This window comes from Xenopus laevis, chromosome 3S (assembly GCF_017654675.1).
Source record: "Xenopus laevis strain J_2021 chromosome 3S, Xenopus_laevis_v10.1, whole genome shotgun sequence".
In the NCBI taxonomy this organism is placed as follows: domain Eukaryota; kingdom Metazoa; phylum Chordata; class Amphibia; order Anura; family Pipidae; genus Xenopus; species Xenopus laevis.
Window position 1 is genome coordinate 74,735,728 of NC_054376.1, and position 22,012 is coordinate 74,757,739.

The 22,012-nt window shown below is 40.1% G+C and overlaps 1 protein-coding gene across 1 annotated transcript in view; it reads left to right on the forward strand.

Moving 5' to 3' along the window:
* Nucleotides 1–1,028: 1,028 nt before the first annotated feature.
* The window catches only part of gramd4.S (GRAM domain containing 4 S homeolog), a gene marked incomplete at its 3' end in the record, with an annotated part of 53,425 nt that continues 32,441 nt past the window's right edge, over nt 1,029–22,012 (forward strand). Inside the window, 1 exon segment of the mRNA NM_001097852.1 lies at nt 1,029–1,112.

A 22,012-nucleotide genomic window follows, 5' to 3' on the forward strand; every position in this document is an offset into this window, starting at 1 on the left:
TTGCTGCCCTGGGTACTGAATTATACTTTGGGATGGGATTGGGACATAACTGTCCATTTAGTTTACTTTTGAAAATGAGAAAGCAGGTCAGATTCAAAAGCAAATTAACTGTCCCATGTGGCCCTGCATCTAATCACTGACCAGTAACAGGTAAGTGAGTCACAGGTGAGGGAGAGGTAAAGTGCAATGCAGATCCCCTTTCTCTAATAATAGTGGAAAGAACCATGGGAAGTTTGTAAGAGGGAATGAGGCGTCAAGTGCACCCCCAGCCATGAGGCCCAGAAAATGAAAATGCCCCTGTGATGTATAGTTTATGATATGTGCAATCTTTATACTGTTTCTTTTTCTAATGTGTATCTGCACGGATCCCATGGGTTTGTGTTTTACTTGCTGTGTAAACATGCACCATGTTGCCCTGTTCAGTCACAATGGCTGCCCCCATGGCTATACAGCAGCTTGTTTATATACATTTCAGCAGTGGGTTAGAAGCAAATGCGCAGTTTAGTGTAGGATGACAGTACATTGATATTAAAATGGATATAAAACACTTCATTTGTTTGGTCTTACTGTCCCTTTAAATGAGCAATAACAAACCATGCTCTGTGCGTGCGCTTTGGGAATAAGGTGTGTTAAATACCCTGTCACAGGCCGTAGTTTTCGGTTGATCACTGATACTTTGGTGTTCTGCTGCAGACAGTATACTAGTGCCTAAACTACGTAATAGCACGGAAGCAAGGGATTGTAAATTTGAACCCGGCACAACACTGAAAAGTCCCACCAAGCATCAAGCTCCGCCCCTAAGCAGCTCCAGTACTGAGGACTTGTGCACATAGTGAGCGGCCTAACACTGGCTGAGCCAATAGGCGGCGCAGGCAATAGGAAGGAGGAGGTGGCTTTGGAGCAGGAATTGGTGGGAGAGAAGGTGGGTCATAACTGTGCAAGGCAGGGGGGCGGACTGGGATGGTATTGTGTCTTACCTGCTTGCTTGTCTCGTGCTGTTCCTACACCGCTGGGTTGTTTAGGAGAAGCGGCGACTGCTGAGCTCTGGACTGGACACAGAGGCTACGTGAGCCGGCAGGTTGGATGAAAGTTTGTACGGGTGTCAGTGCAGGGTAAGAAGGCCCCTTTCCTTCCACTGTGTATTCTCCTCGTTGGCTTCTTTTATTGCAGAGTTTTTCTTCTTCTCAGCTATCAGCGCTTTCTTTCCTTTATTGGACCACAATTCCCAGCATCCTCCTACGACCAGATCTCCTGGCATACCTGCACAGCTCTACTTTGGGGCACACTCCGATGATCTAAGGCTGTAATGAAGAGATGACCAACCTATCGTCCTTAAATTGTTATGGACTACAATGTCCTCAAACCCAAGCTGTCTGGGACTACAAGTTGTAGATCATAAACAGATGGAGGGCACACAAGCTGGCCATCCCTTCTGTAAATGTAGAGCCTAAGCTTGTAGGTTTAGGACACTGCAGTGTTTAACTTGTAACTATGGAATTCTTTTAGTGATTTATAGAAAATGTACAGCCCCATACATCAGTACATTCCTTGCCTGTCACCCTTCTTGTGCTTTCCTCTTCTTCTTATTTACTAGCTGGTACCTCTGCTCTGTTATTATTGTACTCACCTTCTCCCCTAGTCCTTCTTTGCAGGACAGTGAGAACAGTCCATTTGTGTAAAGGTGATATCTCCTTTGTTCCTGGGATGTATTTATTTTGCCTGTACTGATACTTTTATTTCTTATTTGTGCACAGACAGGCAATCATTAGGCTGGGTGATTGCATTCTCAATTTTTTTTATTTTTCATAGCTTTTAATCAGTTCTTATTGTGGTTGATTGATACAGCTCACAAAAAATATTACAATGCAGTATTTCACATTTAGCCCTAAAGCATGGCTTTCCATTCTGAACCTCTACAACTTTTGTTGATATGCATCCTCACACAATCCTGAGAGTTATATTTCTACAACAGCAGGGGGACACTAGTCTAACATGCCTACCCTATAAAATAATAACCGTTCCTATATGTAATATTTATCTGAGGCCCACATTAGGACTGTGATCATGCCAAAGATGTAGAAATCCCACTGCCATTCTGGAAACATGTGTCAGTGACACAAATGGAGTGTTTCTATGGCTAAAGGCATTATTTGTAGGATAAATGATAGTATTTTGACACTGTCACAAAGATGGCATCATCCCAGCAGCTTTAGGTAAGTGCCCAGTGAATCACAAATGCAGTGCTTGTGTATAAGCCACAGAGGGAGTCAGTCAAGTGACATATTATTTAGCTTTTGTTTATTCTTAAACCCGTTGGAGAAAACAATGAGGGATAACTTAGAACTTTGGTTTCACTGTGGAAAGGATATAAATAGTAAGGTAGAGGAAGAATGGCTCTTGTGTAACTTTGTTTCCATGAAGTAAGTGGAGAGTCTAATGTCAATAAATTCCAGAGGTGTTTGAAGCACCGTAGGTGGTTCTTCACAGTGATAGCAGTGAGGTTGTGGACTACACTGCTGGATGATGTTGTGATGGCTGATTATGTTAATTCTTTTTTAGAGTGACTTGGATAATTTCTTTGACAAGCATATTATCATAGGCTTTTGTCATACTAAATTTACCATATGTATAGATATTGGAATATGCTGTTTATATGAGGGTATGGAGGGGTCGGTGTGTGTATGAATGCTGGGTTTTCATTTGGAGGGGTTGAACTTAATGGGCCTTGGACTTTTTTCAATCCGATTTAGCTATGTAACTATGTGCTTGGATTTGGGTCCCCAGATATTGTGTTATTTCAGCCCTTGCGACATTGCCCTAAGTACTTGGATTCGGGTCCTCGGATATTTCTAGGCAATAACTTCAGCGTGCTCTAGCCAAAAAACTGTACATTATATAAAATTTTCAATATTTTTAACGTTTCAAATATAATTGCTATTGAAGTATTGTATGTTGTTTTTACATTTTTTCCACTCCTGGCTCTGTGTCCTGAAACAATGTTGCAAGCCAGCTGATTAAAAGAAATGTCTCTTATTATATTGCATGAAGTGTCATACTTTGTTCCTTTGTTTTAAAACTCCTACGCAGAGAAAATAAAAGAATAAACTGCTTTTAGTGGCATTTTACTCACAAATAATTTAAAACCATCTTCAATGAATGTCTATTAGAAAGTTTCTTAGTTTTCAGTTCCTTAGTATTCTATTTTCTTTTATTATGCACAAAACAGGAAGTGGTGGTCCACTTGAAGAAACTGCTTGCTACAATTACATCCTGTTTAAAAGTCTGATCTAGAAGTTTTAAAAGTATAGTGTTGTCAGGAGAAATGGTATCAACTGTTTACAAACAAATGTAGCAATGTAGCATAAGGTAGTGAAGTAAGAAAAATTCTGCTGGAAAGTTATTGCCACTTGTTTGCATGTATAAAGAATCTGTTTCTGGTTGCATTTGTCTTTATGTTCTCCACCTTGCTTTATGGTAGAGACTATAGATATTTAGTCAACATAAAAGCCACTATCCTAAGAGATTAAGTAGGATTTATTACCATTTATCTGAAGCCCTCATTTTTTTCAATATGAGAACAATACACGTTCTGTATTGAAAATATATTCTGCCGTTATTCTTTTATGAAAAAAATCCATATTTCCTCACTTGTTTCTGTTATAAAGTACTTATAAATTGTGTTTTTTTACTGACTCTCAATTCCACTTTCTAATGAGGATAATTTGTTATGAGGGCTCACAGTATTTACCCTTGGATACCCTTGTATTACAGCTTGTATTCGCTTGCATAGTTCGAAAATGCCTTGCACTTCGTTAACATGTTTTACTTGTGGCAATTCTGCTTTATTGTGGGAAAATGTGAAAGCAGCTAGTGGTAGGGTATTGTTAACGTGGATGACAAATATCCATGTGTGCCATTGCCCTAAATGTAATGAAAAATGCCAAGATCTGTTTGATTTTGGTTGTTATGCTAAAAAAATTTGATTGTTTGGGAGGTTGCTAAACAGGCTGTTCTGAGAACATTTTGGCTACCCTTGGGGATGCAGTCCTCACCTGGAGATATTTTTATACCTGTCCAATTTCAACCAAAGATTTCTTGCTGATTAAATCTGACCCTGTATGGCCTGCTTTACATATAGTTTTAGAATGCAATGATATCGATTTAACAAAACACTGAGTGGTTGTGTGGAATGTCTGATGCCCGCAGTTTTGCTGGCCGTGTTCCCTAAAAAAGCTGCTCATGTGGCTAGACCCTAAGTAATACAACATTTTCATTATGCCAACTAAAACCTGTCAAGATACTATAGAATTCATTTGAAAGTATATAAAAACAAATGAAAAAAAACTCTCATGGAATTTTGTTTTTTAGAACGATCAAATATTCTCTAGCGTTTAAAAAAAATAATCAAGTAACTGTAGCACCCTGATGAGAGGGAATAGTGATGATTAACTTGATTATTTCAGGAACAGTATCGTTTCTTAGTTCTAGTGGATGAAGCATTTATTATTATATTAATTTTTGTTTTCATTCAACTTTACAAAAGTAGTATTCTTGTCACTATTAAGCCACCTCAGATGCATGTGACTGTAGGTGTGGCTGTAAGGGGTTGCTCACTCAAGCACATACATAAACAGATTATTAAATTCTGATGCTAGTTGCACTGGTTTCTGTGCTGCCATGTAGTAATTATCTGTATTAATTACAAATCAGCCTTATATTGTGACAATTATATTCTATCTGTACAGTATATTTTGAGTTGGTCCCTAAGTTCAGTAAGCGACAGCAGCACAGAGCATGTGCAGTGAATCAGCAGAAAAGAAGATGGGGAGCTACACAGGCATCTTTGGAGGCCCAGATCTTCCATGCTAAACCCCCGTTGATGCGCATGCGACGAAAAAGACGTAAATTTCCGAAGGCATGTAAGAAGACACGAAGATTAACCAAGAGAAGAAGATGGCGTCCTTGACCTCCGGTGCACTCACTCTGCATGTGCGGTCACTATTTCAAGAGGGGACAGAATCCTGGGGTAGACTGTGCAGGAGGGAGGCAGGGAGGGGGCCAACGGAGGGGGACCAGTGGGGACTTAACATCAACAGGGTTTAGTTCTCCCTTAAAGAGATACTGTCATGGGAAAAAACATTTTTTTTCAAAATGAATCAGTTAATAGTGCTGTTCCAACAGAATTCTGCACTGAAATCCATTTCTCAAAAGATTGCTCCAACTGCTCATGCGCCATTAGGCCGCTCACTTAACTTTACAAGCTAGAAATGTTGTGCATTATGTTTTGGGCTTCAGTACCAGCCCAAAGCAACCACAGCTAGACATATTGTCAATTTCCCAGCTGCCCCAAGTCATGTGACTTGTGCTCTGATAAACTTCAATCACTCTTTACTGCTGTACTACAAGTTGGAGTGATATCACCCCTCCCTCCCCCCCCCAGCAGCCAAACAAAAGAACAATGGGAAGGTAACCTGATAGCAGCTCCCTAACACAAGATAACAGCTGCCTGGTAGATCTAAGAACAACACTCAATAGTAAAAACCCATGTCCCACTGAGACACATTCAGTTACATTGAGAAGGAAAAACAGCAGCCTGCCAGAAAGCATTTCTCTCTTAAAGTGCAGGCACAAGTCACATGACCAGGGGCAGCTGGGAAATTGACAAAATGTCTAGACCCATGTCAGATTTCAAAATTGAATATAAAAAAATCTGTTTGCTCTTTTGAGAAATGGATTTCAGTGCAGAATTCTGCTGGAGTAGTGCTATCAACTGATGTGTTTAAAAAAAAAACAAAAAAAAAAAACATGTTTTCCGATGACAGGATCCCTTTAAACTCAGGTAACTGATTGCAACCGATTACAGCCCAGAGCTTGTATTGTGAATCAACAGAAAAGTAGATGGGATGCCACTGGGGTCATGGGGTCATTGTCTAAGGCAGTGCTGTCCAACTGGCAGCCCATAACCCCACCCCGTATGGCCCTCCACTGAAGGAACAGTTTAGAGTAAAAATGAAAACTGTAAAAATAAAAATGTTTATAGTATTATTAATGAGCCAAAAATGTAATCTATAAAGGCTGCATCAGTTTGTTGATATAGACCTCGCACCAATCACCTGAATTCCCGGTGTTGTGATCCAATAGTTGGGCCCTGGGGCCCAATTTAAAATGGGCATATTGAGACAAAATCTGCTCATTTGGCGACCTCTACAAACAAACAGATCTGTTCATGTATGACCACCTTTAGTGCAAACATTGAACACCTGTTCAAACCTCATACAGATTGGAGTAACAGAACAGGCACTGTGCATAGTACCGTACATACTGTTCATATCTGAGTGGTCCTGATCGGTTTCCCTGTCTTCTGCTCTGCCTGTGCCTGTCCTACACTTCCTCTGTGTGCCCTACACTGTCTGTCTTACTCTGCCGTTTTGGGCCATACTCTGCTTGCCCAACTCTGCCTGTGTGGGCCATACTCTGCCCTACTTTGTCTGTGTGGGCCATACTCTGCTTGTCCTATTCTGCCTGTGTGGACCATACGTTGCATGCCCTACTCTTTCTTTGTGGACCATACTCTGCTTACCCTATTCTGCCTGTGTGGGCCATACTCTGCTTGCCCTACTCTGTCTGTGTGGGCCATACTCTGCCTGTCCTACTCTGAGTGTGTGGGCCATATTCTGCTTCTCCTACTCTGCCTGTGTGGGCCATACTCTGCCCTACTTTGTCTGTGTGGGCCATACTCTGCTTGTCCTATTCTGCCTGTGTGGACCATACTTTGCATGCCCTACTCTTTCTGTGTGGACCATACTCTGCTTACCCTATTCTGCCTGTGTGGGCCATACTCTGCTTGCCCTACTCTGTCTGTGTGGGCCATACTCTGCCTGTCCTACTCTGAGTGTGTGGGCCATATTCTGCTTCTCCTACTCTGCCTGTGTGGGCCATACTCTGCTTGCCCTACCTCTGCCTGTGCAGGCCATACTCTGCTTGTCCTATTCTGCCTGTGTGGACCATACTTTGACTGCCCTTCTCTGTCTGTGTGGGCCATACTCTGCTTGTCATACTCTGCCTGTGTGGACCATACTCTGCTTGCCCTACTCTGCCTGTGTGGACCATACTCTGCTTGCCCTACTCTGCCTATGTGGACCATACTCTGCCTATGTGGACCATACTCTGCTTGCCCTACTCTGCCTGTGTGGGCCATACTCTACCCGCCCTATGTGCGGGCCCTACTCTGCCTATGCGGGCCCTACTCTGCCTGTGGGAGAGGTGAACCTGGTTGGGTTTGTTAGCTTTTAAAAATAATTGTTAGGGGGTCCCCAAGGTTTTTATAATGTGCTGGGGTTGCTGTGCTATCCATAGGGAAGCATACTTCCCAACTGTCCCTTTTTCAGAGGGACAGTCCCTATTTTGACAGCTCAACCCACAGTCAATCATTTGTACTGGAAAGTCCCAATTTTCTCTGCACTGAACATCCAGAAAAAGAAACAAAGTTTCTAACTTAATTGGCTTTTTTTTTTTTAAAAGTCTTTTACAGTGCTTTGCTAATGAGTGCTGCCATATTTACAGCTCTGTATTCATATGCAGTATGAACTAGGAAGCTGACTGGGGAGCTGAAAATAATAGCCTTAATAATTTTCTACCAAGTGGAGAAAATACTGCATTAAGCTTCCTGCTTTAACAAGATCATGTAAAGTGGAAAATGAAACCTTGCCCATTGTTCTCTCCCACTGAACAAATGGTGCATACTGCAATTCACATATAAATGTTGTTCTTCACATCTGTATTAGGGGTTATGTTACTTAGCAAATTGTATGTTTTGTCATCTTACTTGCATATGGCTCAACGTGAGCCCAAGCACAGCACTTTCTCAAGAAAATTGGTTGTGTTTCTCTTTTTCATGCTTCTTCTTGACTCTCTTGTTATTAACACTTGTTTATAAAGTACTGTACAATAGAAGAGCAGTGCCAGGACAAGTGGTAGGCAGAATAGGTGGCTGCCTATGTTGCATCCTGATGGGGGGCACAATAGTAAGTGGTTCAGGGCCCTTGATTGAGCAGATAAGCAACTGGTGGGGTGAGCCAGGAAAGAGGAGGGTTCTAGTGACTTAAAGGAGAAGGAAAGCTCAAAGACAGTTAAATGCCAACAGATTAGCCACAATAGTGCGAGCTAGAACGCTATATTTATTCTGCAGAATGCTTTACCATACCTGAGTAAACAGCTCTAGACCCTGTCTCTGTTTGTTTAGGATAGAAGCTGCCATATAAGTTTGGTGTGACATCACTTCCAGCCTGAGTCTCTCCCATCTCACTTACAGCTCTGAGCTCAGATTACAGCAGGGATGGGAGGAGGGAGGGGGAGAGGAGCAAACTGAGCATGCTCAATCCCTGGAGGTTTATGCTGAAAACAGGAAGTCTGATAAAGGAGTCCATGTTTACACAATAGAAGGAAAGAAATGCATTGTTTCTTTTGATAGAGGACTCAGAGCAGCATTACTTTCAGGGCTTACTTATGTATTTATATAGACCTTTCTGATAAAGCTTACTTAGTTTTAGCCTTTCCTTCTCCTTTAAAGTGATTAGTGGTGGCAGAGGGGAGTATGTGCGTGTTGTGCACTGGCCGTGAATAGAACCCTGTAGAAGGGGATATAATGTACATCTAATAATTCAACTTACTTAGTCATACAGGAGACAAAAAGCACCCTAACTGATAAAGCTTACTCCATTTCTTTCCATATCCCTGTCATTGATGTCATATAATTCATCATTGTACCTGAGCAGTTTCCCACCTATTGCAAGTCCTGGGTTTCAGACACATGCACAGTTGAAGCGACTTTGGGAATAGCTCCAATCACGCACGTGTCATAAAGTACTTTTCATCAGTGAATTGTCAGAATAGAATAGAATGGAATGCAAAGATACAAAAGATGGTGACTGTGAACTCTGCTGCGCTACTAATCATCTACATGTCCTGTTTACAAACAGGGATTTTTTTCCATGTAATGGGAGGAAGCAGGGAATGGGGGTTGATGGAGGCCTGTGAATGGTGGGGTTTGTGTATGTGGAGGTTTAGTTCTCCTTTAAGATTAACTTTTTTGAAACGATTTGCAACTGGTCTTGGTTTTATATTTTTTTTATTATGTTTTTAATTATTTGGTGTTTGACAGCTACATTTTGGAATTTAAGCAGCTCTGTAGATTGCTAACTGATAGAACAAGGAGGTTTGCTGTGCTGCTGACCCAGTTCACCAGTCATAACTGATTATATATAGGCAGTTGAAGTGATGGAGAACAGAAGCCCAGAACTTTTTTCTAGATTAAAGCACAGGACAAACCCATTGTTCATACAGTACTATAATTGCAGATGTTTAGAGATAGAGAGAGAGAAATTTAGTAGGGCAGGTCATTGTGGCTGAATTTATAAAAAGCCTATGGTGTATTTTTAAGGAAGGATTCTCCTTACTGCACCAACAAAAATCTCTGCTCTCCTTACCTTTGTAGTGGTGCTTTCTCTACCTAGAGAGCTGTTTTATGACTTAAAGGAACAATAACACCAAAAAATGTAAGTGTTTTAAAGTAATGAAAATATAATGTAGTGTTGCCCTGCACTGGTAAAACTGATCTGTTTGCTTCAGAAACACTACTATAGTTCATATAAACAAGCTGCTGTGGAGCAATGGCGAAATTGAAAAACGGCTAAATGTCACAGGTTTACGAATGGATAACAGATAACACCATTAGACAGACAGACAGCTTATCTGCTATTTGCTGTGTAACTTGAGCTTTTTCTCCTTTGAATGGCTGCCCCCATTGCTACACAGCAGCTTATTTATATAAACAATAGTAGTGTTTCTTAAGCAAACACTACAGTTTTACCAGTGCAGGGCAACACTGCATTGTATTTTCATTACTTTAAAACACTTTTATTTTTTGACGTTACTGTTCCTTTAAGTTCTCAGTGTTTGCTTGATTCTATTTTATCTCCCTGATTTGTCCCCATGCATGGGTGACCAAGTGGGGCAAGGATATGCTCAGTTGGTAACCTCATCATGGAAGTGAATGTTTCAGTGCATAACTACATTGAGTCACCCCCCAAAACAATAAAAAAAAAAAAAAAGAGCTGGCACGAATTGCTTATTATGCACATGCGCATGACGTCACATGCCCGCTATGCGCATGCGAGTGACCAGACAATGCTGCTCGCACAGGGAGCTCCCTCCCGTTGTGGGTAGCCTATCGCTGGCGGGGGGGATTTTTTTCAAAAAAACTACTGTTATCCCCAACCGGAATGTGGGCTCTATTGGCCCGCACCTTTAGTTGGGGGATAACATTTTTACCCAACAGGTGCCCTTTAATCATCTGCCTTGTCTTACATTATATCAACTATGGGGTTTTCTTTTATTAGGCAAAAATAATTTTTTGTTGACATTCACTTTAACCCAGATTTTTCTGTTATGGGTGGTTTCAGAAATATTTTGATCAGTTAGAATTTTGTACAATGCCTTGAGGACCAAAACGAGTAGAAAAATGTAATGAGGCAGGATAGCTATACAGAGGTAACTGTATATTGCGCTATACAAATCTTTGCATGCACAGCTCTCAGTTTAGTGTTCCAATGGATTCTTTCCTCATGAGGGGAAACTTTGCTATTTATTTATTAGCATTTGCTGATTGTTTTCCTTTAATTTTCTCTGACGGCACATTGTGCATATCTAGCCTAGGCATCCTGAACATCTGCTACTGTTTATCTTTTCTCTCATGTCTACTGACAGAAAACAACCAACACAGTCTACAATGATTTAATTCTACCTTTTGGATTATAGGGGTTTTCAAGTCTGAATGATTTTTATGGTATTCTTACCTCCTGTATTGATTGTTTTTTTTTTTTTTTATATGAAATTTGTGTGTTTGACATGCAGTCCTGTCTATTGTACAGTACTGCACAATGTTGGTGCTTCATTACTAAGTTTTAATGATAATCATAATAATAATGGTGATAATTGATCCAACAAAGGTTATGCTGAACTTCATCTTTATTATGAAGTGTAAGAATGACAAAACAATACTAAAATGCAGGTTCTTGAATAAAATGATGCCTGCAGTAGTCTGGAGAAAATTTGGGTAAATCGATGTAAAAATACTGAACATGGAAGTAATGTGTGTGGTGAAGACATAAACTCAGATTTATTTAAGGCAGGTTTTCAATGTGGCCCAGCTAGGAGTAGTGTCTGAGGGCTTTACTGGCATCCAACTGAAGTTTAAAATTTGAACAATATGGGGCAGATTTACTAAGGGTTGTAGTGAATTCAAAGTGAATATTCGAATTGAAAAACTTAGAATTTCGAGGTAATTTTTGGGTAGTTAGACCATCAAGTAGGCCAAATTCGACTTCGATTCGAAGTGAAAATGCTTTGATTATTCGACCATTCGATAATCGAAGTACTGTCTCTTTCCAAAACTTCGACACTTCGCCACCTTAAAACCTGCCAAATTGCTATGTCCTCCTAGAACATATAGCCAACATTTGGCTACGTTTTTCGAAGTCGAAGTGAGATCGTACGATTAAATCGTTCAATACAAAGTACGATCGAAGTATGATTGTACGATCGGAGTACGATCATACGATGTTAATAAATCCTTTGCTTTCCAGCAGTACTGCTGGAAAGCTATATATAGATCACAGGACAATAAAATAATTATTGGCATGTTAATTGGTTTAATTTTCCTTACAAAATATGCTACACAGATAGGGACACTCAAAGTAGGGAGGCTACTTAAAACAGGCTCTGCAGCATGCTGACAAATGACACATATTTCTATACAAACTGAGTTTAGCCTTGGTAAAATCAGCATTGCATTTTGTGAATGAGCTGAGTTGAAGCCTCCAATTTTAGTCTTTGCTTCAGAGACCTGCTATAGACATGTTGTCCTATTATTGGCTCTGTTTTAGACAGGCTGTAACTAGATGGATAAGTAATTAATATCATGTTCACATAGGCTATCACGTTAAGACATATAGCAGGTAAGGCGTTAAAATGTAAACTCAGCATGTCTATCACTATGAAATTTTGTGGATTAAATCACTTGTTGGGTATCACATTTTGAGCATATGCTTTTGTGTGGCTGATGCCGCCTTTTAAAAATTATTTGTCTCCAGCTGAAACCTTACTATTTGTTTAACGTATCCGTATTAACCATTCAACAATAATGCAGTCTCTTGGCGTTTAGAGAGAAAAAGACTCTGGTTTTTCTTGGGGGCTACAGCTCCACATAATAATTAATTAATTAGATCTGCAGGGATCTTATTTTAACTTTCTTTCTTTCTTTCTTTCTTTCTTTCTTTCTTTCTTTCTTTCTTTCTTTCTTTCTTTCTTTCTTTCTTTCTTTCTTTCTTTCTTTCTTTCTTTCTTTCATAAAGGGGCACTTCGTTTTCCCGGTATCCCTTTCAAATATTTTGTGACTGTTTCAATGGGCTCTGGTCCTGCTATTTATGGTGGAACTGCTGTGGAGTAATAACCAATACAGGTAAACTATCTGATGCCATAGGTGTGCAATACTATGGCAGTGTGTATACACTAATCCCCTGCGTGGCTTGCCTCATTTTGACCCATTGTTTGGCTGCTGGGGGGAAAAAGGGAGAGGGGTGATATCACTCTAACTTGCAGTAAAGAGTGATTGAAGTTTATCAGAACACAAGTCACATGACTTGGGGCAGCTGGGAAATTGACAATATGTCTAGCCCCATGTCAGATATCAAAATTGAATATAAAAAAATCTGTTTGCTCTTTTGAGAAATGGATTTCAGTGCAGAATTCTGTTGGAGTAGCACTATTAACTGATTCTTTTTGAAAAAACATGTTTTCCGATGACAGGATCCCTTTAAAAATAAGCACACCCATAGATCAACTGAAATGAGTTGAACCTCAAAGAAATAATGGTTTCTTCCAATGTACATGTTTATTTCAAGTGGACCCGTCACCATCATCAGTCAAGCAAAACAAACTTTAATTACACTATATAAATTATTTGAATCTTGTTTCCTCCAGTTTGGGAATTCATAATTATAGCAAGTAGGCAGGAGCCATTTTGTGGACACTGTTATTAAGACAAGCCTTGCATCATCTCAGAATCTTATTTGTGCACCAGAATGGGCGACCAGATGTCCATCCCAGTGCCCTGGCTACACAATTAAGGGCTGGGACACACTGGGCGATTTGGGGAGATTTAGTCGCCTGGCGACTAATCGCCGCGACTTTCCACGACCAATCTTCCCCGAATGCCTCCCCTCGCTCTGCACCTGGCTAAAATGAAAAATCGCCTGCGCTAATCACATGCGGCGATTCGTTTTCCGAAGTCGCCCGAAGTTTCCTCGTGAGGCAACCTCGGGCGACTTCAGAAAACGAATCGCCGTGTGTGATTAGCGCCGGCGACTTTTCATTTTATCCAGGCGCAGAGTGAGGGGAGGCATTCGGGGAGAAAAGTTGCTGCGATTAGTCGCCAGGCGACTAAATCTCCCCAAATCGCCCAGTGTTTCCCAGCCCTAAAGGACCAGTAACATCAAAAAAATGCTTAAAAATTCATTGGTGCACAAAAAAAAATAAACACCAAGACAAATGTAACTTTTAAATAGCAAAGCCTTTATTAAGAAATAACTTACAGAAAGTCCACTTCTGCTCCTCTTCAGAAACGGTGAAAAGGCGTCCATCCATACTGCAGTGATCGATTACTTCTCCCTGGCTATTCACTGACAGGCATCACCTTCATCCTCCTGCAGGTTTCCAGCAGCTGCAGTGTCACGGGCTCTCCTCTCCTGCAATTACCCGACTCCTGTTGTGACAGCGGTGCAAAGTTTGTTCCTGTGCTGGCGGTGATCAACTAGCAGCAGCGGGTCCTCTTGCTTCCCTTCCACTGGCTTGGCCGTCTAGAGTCTCCCGAGTCCCGAAGCACACTTGTTCCTGCTACTGCATCGGCTTCTCTCCTCCGCTCTCTTCACCTCCCTCTCAGTCTCCCCTCCTCCCGGGTCCAGTCCTGTTCTGTTCCCTCCACCACGTCCTTTCCCTGTTTAATTCCAATCTCCACATCATTTTCACCTAGTCTGAGAAACAATAGAAATTGCAGCGCAGGTCATTCTCCTTTGCTAGGCCGGCAAAAGGTCACATGCAATCAAAAGGAAAGGGGGGTAAGATAGTCTGGTTTTTCCCCTCTGCTGCCCTTTCAGATCGCAAGCATGGCTGGATTGTACCCTGGCAGATATAGCAATATACTGTACATGTGTGCTGTTTGTTTGCCCTGCAGATATCCTGCTCTGGACTTTTCGAGCTCAGGCTGCAGGAGTTTGTGAATAAGAAGGGACTGCTCGGCACTTTGCAGCGGTGCGAATGCAATACCTTCTTCAGAATCTGCCTTAAGCACTACCAGAACAACGTGTCTCCGGAGCCTCCGTGTACTTACGGCAGCGCAGTCACCCCCGTATTGGGCACCAACTCCTTCATCGTTCCGGAGAGCAGCAATGTGGACCCCACAATTCCCTTTTGGATTCACATGGCCTGTGAGAAAAAGTGTTTCACAGCACGTCTTCTCCGATAGGGAACTGAATCTGCACACTATGAGAATGTGTGCAATACTGAAGAAAGGACTCAGCCCCTCTGCCAGGGTACAATCCAGCTGCCATACTTGCGATCTGAAAGGCCAGCGGAGGGGAAAAGCCAGCGAAAGCCCAGGGAATCAATGGAAAGGTGAGTGGTGGTGCCTGATGCAGGCCAATGATGCTATCGCATACAATATTGCACACAGTATTGCACACAATGCCACTGGAGATAGAGACAGGCCTGTTATCTGGGTTCTATGTACAGTATGTGTGTGACTATCTTACCCTCCTTTCCTTTTGATTGTATGTGACCTTTTGCCGGCCTAGCAAGGGAGAATGACCTGAGCAGTACTTTCTATTGCTTCTCAGAGGGGTGACAATGATGTGGAGATTGGAATTAAACAGGACTGGACCCGGGAGGAGGGGAGACTGAGAGGGAAGTGAAGAGAGCGAAGGAGAGAAGCCGATGCACAGTGAAAGGCTGGGAGGCAGTAGGAACAAGTGTGCGTTGGTACTCTGGAGACTCTAGACGGCCAGTTGAAGGGAAGCCGCCAGCACAGGAATAAACTTTGCGCCGCTGTCACACCAGGAGCCGGGAAATTGCAGGAGAGGAGAGCCCTTGACACTGCTGCTGGACACCTGGAGGAGGATGAAGGTGAAGCCAGGGGGGAGAAATCGATCGCTGCAGTATGGATGGTTGTCTTTTCGCTGTTACGTTTGTCTTGGTGTTTATTTTTCGTTGTGCACTAATTTTTAAACATTTTTTTTTTGATGTTACTGGTCATTTAAACTGTGAAGAGAATGGGGGAATGTGGGGAGAGCAGTTCTAAGAAGTGCTGAATGGAATGGAAAGTGAAAGTAATTGTCTGCACAGCCTCTATGCCCAGGGAATAGAGGAGGAGCAAACAATATTTGATTGACAGCTGAAATGTTTAAATGATCTTACAACTGCTATGAATGCTTTAATAAAAAATAGAAATTGGATTCATGTTTAATTTGAAAAGGACTTTTATTATACATCTATTTGTGTCTGGGTGGCAGGTTTTCTATGTGGCCCAGCTAGGAGTGGTGTCTGAGGGCTTTACTGCCCTAAAACCTGAACACTGAGTTTAGGAGATGACCATTTACTAGTTATAAAGTTAGTCAAACTAAACTATGCTGAATCTTGTATGCTTGACAAGAATTGTGGCTCAATAGTATACTTCCAGCCAGCATTTTATTTAAAATGCATCTTATTTTAGGGTGGGGTAATCTTGGCTGCTCTGATTTAATAGACTATGTGACAATTTGATTACTGCTGGAAAGCTATATATAGATCACAGGACAATAAAATAATTATTGACATGTTAATTGGTTTAATGTTCCTACACACAATATGCAGCACAGATAAGGACACTCAAAGTAGGAAGGCTATTTAAAACAGGCTCTGCAGCATGCTGACAAATGACACTGTTATTTCTGTACATCCTTAATTAACAAACTGAGTTTAGCCTTGATAAAATTGGCATTGCATTTTGTGAATGAGCTGAATTAAAGCCATCAGTTTTAGTCTTTGCTTCAGAGACCTGCTATAGACTTGTTGTCCTATTATTGGCTCTGTTTTAGACAGGCTATAACTAGATGGATAAGTAATCAATATGGTGTTCAGAAAGGCTATCAAGTTTAGACATATAGCAGTTTAGAAATGAATTAAAGGTGTATTTGGAGACCAAGTTACTCTGATAGTATACACATTTTATTTTTAATTTAAAATCATCCATTTAAAACCTGGCCGGCCAGGAACCAAACATATAACAATATAACTAAATAAAATATTATTTTCGAAATGATCCAACCTTTCGGTCCCTCTTGAGACCTTTTTCAAGATCCTGAGCGAAACGTTGGAGCACTGTGATGTGTGAAAAATAAAATCACTTGATTTACTAAGGGACGTGCTGGCCTGGGAATGCTTTATTTATTTCAAATTGTGAGTATATGATTGATATTTGGCTGTGCACCCCTGAAAAATTTCGGATACTGAAAGGTGTACTGTCATGGGAAAAAATTTTTTTTTTCAAAATTAATCAGTTAATAGTGCTGCTCCAGCAGAATTCTGCACTGAAATCAATTTCTCAAAAGAGCAAACAGATTTTGTTATATTCAATTTTGAAACCTGACATTGGGCTAGACATATTGTCAATTTCCCAGCTGTCCCAAGTCATGTGACTTGTGCTCTGCTAAACTTATCACTCTTTACTGCTGTACTGCAAGTTGGAGTGATATCACCCCCCTCCCTTTCCCCCCAGCAGCCAAACAAAAGAACAATGGGGGGGTAACCAGATAGCAGCTCCCTAACACAAGATAACAGCTGCCAGGTAGATCTAAGAGAACGCTCAATAGTAAAAACCCATGTCCCACTGAGACACATTCAGTTACATTGAGAAGGAAAAACAGCAGCCTGCCAGAAAGCATTTCTCTCCTAAAGTGCAGGCACAAGTCACATGACCAGGGGCAGCTGGGAAATTGACAAAATTGTCTAGCCCCATGTCAGATTTCAAAATTGAATATTAAAAATCTGTTTGCTCTTTTGAGAAATGGATTTCAGTGCAGAATTCTGCTGGAGTAGCACTATTAACGGATGCGTTTTTATCAAAATCCGATTTCCCCCCCCCCCAGATTTTAAGTAAAAAAAGTCAGGCCAAACTAAAATCCACAATTCGACCTTATTTATCATTGAAAAACGTGATCGGTTCGGAAGAAATTTAAAAAATTCGGGTTTTTGCGAAAATAAATTTTTTCGGGATTTTTAGCCTAAACTCAGCGCAGACCATGATATCTTCAAAATTAAAATAGGACCTTTGACTTCTACAGGACCCTGACAGCTTTCAGATTCAGACTTTTAGCAGCCTCGGGAGATAATAAATCATGAAAAATGTGAGGTTTTCTTTCTCTAGAAATTCAGATTTTATAGTAAAAAAAACGCAGATTTTTCTAGTTTTTGGCATTCGACTTAAATCAACAACCCAGTATGAGTTAAGGAGATTACGATTTACCAGCTATAAAGTTAGTCAAACTAAGCTATGCTGAATCTTGTATGCTTGGCAGGAATTTTTGGTTTAATAGTACACTTCCAGCCAGCATTTAGTCTACCTATGCATCTTATTTTAGGGTGGGGTAATCTTGCTATCTTCTGTTTCTGTTTTTCCTCTTCTCTATTTCTGCTTTTTGAATAAGATTTTTTTTTATTTTATTTTCTGCCCCGAAGAAGGACTTATTTATTATGGTGTTTTCTTTTTTTGTGCAGTACCTTTTATAATAGATGGTTTTATTATTTCATAGTAGTATGTAAGAGTTAATATACAGAATATTTATCTTTTTGTAAAAATATGTAGAACTGCACATCTTTTTTTTTTTTTTTTAGTTTACTTGCATCCCCAGACATATTTCCTTTGCATTTAGTGCTGTTTATGCAATTGTTTGATAAATATAGCAATCCAACCCAACCAGAAGAAGGGAGTTTGAGCAATGGCTTCATAGACAGAATCCACTACATGCCTTGTGGCCACATAGTTAATTTCAGTCCTGAGGGTATGTAGCTAGTCCTGCATAGTTGCTGAAAACTGGCTATTTTGCCTGCCAGTGGATAGATGGATTTTGTAGCAATAGGCCGATAGCAGTGCAGTGTTATTAAAATGATTTTGCTTTAAACACTCAACAGTCAGGTTAGGTAGCAGCTTTTTTATGATTATAAGTAGTGTAGAATACATTCAAACTGTTCCCAGCCCATAGATTAATGATCCCTTTTTGTAAATTATACACTTCTATGAACACTCCATAGCCTGTTCATAGAAATACCATAAACCAATTCAGTAAGGAAATCAGAGCACACAACGACCCTAAAATTTGCAAGAAAAAGTTTGTAAACCCTTTTGTGTTACTGGGATTTCTGCAGTAGTTAGGGCCAGAGCACGTGGAGCATCTGCTCTCAGCCTGCAAAAAAAAACCCAAAAAAATCCCAGATTTCCTCTCTGCCACAATCTGCACTGGCGCTCTATGTGTACCGCTCTATGTGTACCCTGTCTTACAAACACAACCTGCATAAATAAAAAGAACAATTGTAGATTTTGTTTGTATTGGTCTCATTATGTAAACATTCACAGTTTTGGCTTGAAAAAGTAGGTGAACCCATAAATTGGTACAACGTTCTTTAGCATCAGTAACCTCTACCAAATGTTTCCTTTAGCTGCAGATCATATTTGATCAATGGCTAGTTGATACAATTAGTTGATACATTTCTCAACAGTATATTTGGAATATTAGCAAATATTGTATCCATTCTAACAGCTGCCTTTAATGAACCTTAGGGATTCTGGTCAGCAGGGACAAAAATAGAAAATGTATCAATTTAGAACAGTTAGAGAGTTGGTGACCCCCCTCACAGAAGGTGAAAAATGAAACTTTTACATTTGAATATTAGAAAAACGATTACAAATAAAACATAGAGAGTTAACAACCTCTTTAAGAATAATTGAGCCAATTATCTTTGCTACCCCTCCTGCCCTCCTAAAACCATCATCTTTCCACTCCAACTTTGCACTCTTGACAAAATTGTGTGGCATATTGGGCAAAACACCTTATACCAATTGCTGAAGGCATGCTTTGCTACAAAAGATCACTTTTTTCAAGCAGCATTGGTTCCTAGGTTATTTCTGAGCATTCTGATGCCTTGCCTAAAAATGTTGAGTGCACTTGCATAAACGTCTATCATGGGGTTATATATTATTATAGGCAATCAGTAAAGGAACATGCCCAGTGTCCCCTCACTTTTGCATCATAGGCACGTGCCTCTTCTGCCTACACCTAGTTCCGACCCTGCTGATATTTAAAGGGGGAAGTCTACCCCCTTCAGCAAAATGTTTATTGCTGAAAATTCCTTTTTGCCCATTGTTTTAATTAAAAAAAATCTGTGTTTAGTTTATTCATTCACTAAACAGGGTAAACTGTGAAATTTTGTTGTGCAACTTAGGACAGTGACTCACAGGAAGATTTGTCTCCCACGATTTTTTAGACGCTGCTGTGGGTGACAAATCTCTCGAAAATGCCTCGCCATTGCAGGCCCCCAAAATGTCTAGAGGTTGACCTGTTTAGCAATATTCATTGAAATTGTATATGCGTTAGGGCCTCTATACCTCTATACCTCCTGGGCCCCCTGCCTGCAGTTGCAGGGTCTGCTTCCACTGTAGTTACGCTCCTGGGTACAACTGTTTTTAAGATAAAAAAAGGAACTCCTTATACAGAAGCTTCCTCAGTGGACTGCTGGTTTATTTGACTTTGCACTTTTGATCAGGAAGTAGTAGATTTTATAGTGGCGTGACTACCATTGGAGCAGCGGATGCAACTGCACCCCTTCTTGTCCATCCCTTGCTGTGTCAATTCACTACCAATTATGCCACTGGATTGTGACTGTTTTTTTTTGTATTAAAAAAATATGCTGTTCTGTAGATATTTCCTAATTAAAAAAATAAGCAAGCTTATGTTCAACACAAGCCCTATCACTGAACAAAAATGGGGGTATACTGTCCCTTTAACTGTGTTCGAAAAATAGCACTTTTATCATTCATGAACAACTGATCTGTAAGCCTGAGACAAAATTATTGTGCTTAAGAATGCATAAGCATACATTTAATATAGATGTATACTGCCCCTTTAAGATTTAATGATATTATATCTATTTGCTCTTTGCACAATAACAATAGAAAGTATTTGAAAGATTTTTATTCGTAAACAATTGAAAGTGAGATTTTCAGATATTCAATATACCATACATTTTAATACTAAGTACTTAACGCACAGCTAGTTCCTGTATTGAACAGTACATCACTCTGCTGCTGACAGTGATGTATAACCTAAGATAAACTTTTAATGCTTTTGTAGACTCGGCAGATTTGCTGTGAGTGGCAAAAACCTTAGCAATACACATTACTCTTTGGTTAATTTTAAAGTAAAACAGTCAGGCCCCTGACTAGCCTACAGTAGTTAAATAATGGACAGCTGGCTGGGGCCTGTGCCCCAAACTGTGAGAATGTTGTTGTGGACATTGAGCCAGAAGGCCAAACTCATTGCTTTTATGGCTGTTGCTAAAATGTGAAAGTAGCTGCAGTAAGTCTGTTTCTATACCCCTGTCACATAAAGGCACTTAAGGGGTCATTATGGCATTTTGGCACCTATGAAATTGCTCTTAGGGTAATGCCAGTTTTCTTACAAACAGTAGTGTACTTTTAAAGTAGCTGCTCGGTGTAAAAATAAAAACTGGGCAAATAGACCGGCTTTGCAAAATTGTTTCTAATACAGTTAACCTAAAAGTGTAATCTATGTACATTGTACTATGTAATCTATGAAGGCTAGAGTGAACAGATAACTTACAGAACAGAACAAAACACAACTTCCTTTGCAGCTCTCTAACTCCGAGTTAGTCAGTGATTTGAAGGGGCCACATTGATCCTTAGCATGCAGATTCTAAAGCAAACAGTTATCCCATGTGCACCCCCCAGTCATTGATTAGTTACTGCCTGGTAAAAAAAATCAGTGGAGACCAAGACCGATGCAAACAGGAAGTAGTGTTCTGGCTATTATGTTAGACATACAGTCACTCCAGCCTGCATTTTTTGCTAGCTAACTATATTGCAAACACGTTTTATTTTGCACAGCTTACCTATTTACCCAGTTTTTTTTATATTTGAGAGTTCCTTTGAAGTTGGCAATTTCTATAAATCACAAATAGTAACTTTTTAAGAACTGTATCTCTTTTAGAAAGGGAGGTCACCTTCAGTGATAATAGTTTTCAAATAGTGCAAATATGGCTTAATCAAATGCTTTTTATCTGTGTTTTTTTTTTATACAGTTTTTGTAAAAGGTAAGTTTTAAAAAATGAATGTATCGTTTTATTCACCCTTAATTTTTTTGATTAGCAGCTCAGAAGGATGTTGGCAGACTTTAGGAAAATGTAACCAAAATGAATATAGAAAGCAAGTGAAATTTATGAAGGCGAACTGCCCCTTTAAAAGAAAAGTGGCAATTAGGTAATACATTAGGATAACCAGACTACTTGAAAATTCAGGGACACATCTAAAAAATCCAGCTATAAGGTCTACACTGATTGCAATTTAATTTAAATTCAATCAGTGCAGCCCTACAGCATGTATTTATTAAAAATGTCTCTGAATTTTTAATTAATCTGGTATCACTCTTGTACATCTTTGCCTGTTAAAATATTATCCATATTTTGTTGTGGGTTTCCTCCCTTAGTGTAGGCATTCTTAAAACATCTGTTTTCCATTAATATATTAATGTATACCTGGAATACTGACTTTTAAGGGTTGCCCTAACTTTGGAATCAAATATGCAGCCCTGTTACATGGTATGAAATATGATATTTTGCTGTACAACCAACATAT